Below are 740 nucleotides of genomic sequence, written 5' to 3' on the forward strand. Positions count from 1 at the left end.
TTTCAACTATTGTTTTTTTTATTGTCTTGCTCAATAGAAAGTGTTTCAATTTGACCCTAAAGATGTTACAATTTTAAAAACAACACTATGAGAAATAAGTTAAGATAACTAAATCTTAATGTTGATAAGTACCAGTTCTATGTCACAAATGTACTCCAATAAAAGTTAAATGTTTCTTTCAATGGGACTTCCAGGTTCTGATTAGCACTGGCTGTGAACATTTTTTTTATGTGCACCTTTACCTTTGCTCAATAATCCAAGTTCAAAGCTACTCTTCCAGGAAATAGTCTTCTTCCTTTCTCTACCAGGACATAGTCTGCTCCTATTCTAAACCAGGAAATAGTCTGCTCCTATTCTAAACCAGGAAATAGTCTGCTCCTATTCTCCACGAGAACATAGTCTGCTCCTATTCACCACCAGGAAATAATCTTCCCACTTTTTTTTAACAGGAAATGGTCTTTTCCCTTTCTCCACCAGGACATAGTCTGCTCCTATTCTCCACAAGAACATAGTCTGCTCCCTTTCTCGACCCGGAAATATTCTGCTACTATTCACCACCAGAAAATAGTCTGCTTTCTTCATTTCTCCACCAGGAAATAATCTTCCCCCTTTTTTTTCACCAGGAAATAGTCTGCTCTAGTGATGTGACGTTCTGTATCGAGTCTTCGAGGCGTGTGTCGAGTAGTGTAGAAGGAGCATGTATCGAGGCTTGCTTCATCTAGGGGAGGAGCTGAGAACGA

The sequence above is a fragment of the Oryzias melastigma genome, unplaced genomic scaffold, assembly GCF_002922805.2.
Source record: "Oryzias melastigma strain HK-1 unplaced genomic scaffold, ASM292280v2 sc02314, whole genome shotgun sequence".
Classification (NCBI taxonomy): Eukaryota; Metazoa; Chordata; class Actinopteri; order Beloniformes; family Adrianichthyidae; genus Oryzias; species Oryzias melastigma.